The following is a 1,068-nucleotide window of genomic DNA, read 5'->3' on the forward strand; positions in this document are numbered from 1 at the left end:
GAAACAAAATGTTTTTGCAAACCCTATCGGTAAGTTAGTCAAGTATCTGCACGCGACACCAATCCGTAGCGAGCGTTGATGTCATGGAAGCTTTCAACCAATCCCATATCATCTCACGCGCATGCTCCGTTGAACGGCCACCTGTGCGAGTTGTAAAAGCGTCAAAACAATGTCTCGAATACACACTGAGCGAACAGTATGCGCAGATAAAGCGTTTAAGTGAATGAATTAAATTAATCAATTCCCGAATCAATTACGGTAATATTTGAAAGAAAAGGGAAATGATTGTGCTTGCTATCTATAAATCCCAGTCTTGTCAATGAAACAGCCTAGCTCGCTAATAAATATGTTTGTATTTCCCTGTTATTGAATAACACGCGCTGAAAAATAGGCCTACATTATTCCAAAGGTTTGTTTATAAAACATAATTTGCAGTATATATCGTACTTTGGATATTGCCAACGTAGTTATCAAAAGGAATTAGATATCTTATTTGAGTCAAATTAAACCATTTTGTGAAGAAACTGTTCACAATGCAGCCATAATATTACAATATCATCAGAATTAATTTTTTTATTGTATCCGATGATTTACATTGTTTCACATAACAACTAAATTATTCATCTTAAAGGCTATTCGCAAGAATTAGATCAATTGTAAACAAAAATAGAAATTACATGAGTGTATTTGTATTGGATACTCGACGGATAAGTGAGGTTATATAGTTTTGTTTCGCTGCCTTACCCCTCCTAGTTCATGCAAGTTTGTTCGTTGGTTTTGCGTAATCGAACTTTTATAATGCAGACTTTGGACCTATTGAGCATATGTCTCGTTATACTCATGATCTCTAATAAACGGGAAAATATTACAATAATTATATTGAGCAAAGTCATCGAACTAAAATTATAACAATTCAATGTGCTGATGAAAATTTTCTAGAACTCGTGCATTAGTTCATTTCGTATTCCAGTGAAATATGCTTTGTCTTTAAACATAACCTTAAATTCAATAATAATCTATAAAGCTAAAAGGAGCAGTTTCCATCGTGCCAGGCCTAAACATGTATCT

This window comes from Strongylocentrotus purpuratus, unplaced genomic scaffold, assembly GCF_000002235.5.
Source record: "Strongylocentrotus purpuratus isolate Spur 01 unplaced genomic scaffold, Spur_5.0 spur5_scaffold_19, whole genome shotgun sequence".
Classification (NCBI taxonomy): Eukaryota; Metazoa; Echinodermata; class Echinoidea; order Camarodonta; family Strongylocentrotidae; genus Strongylocentrotus; species Strongylocentrotus purpuratus.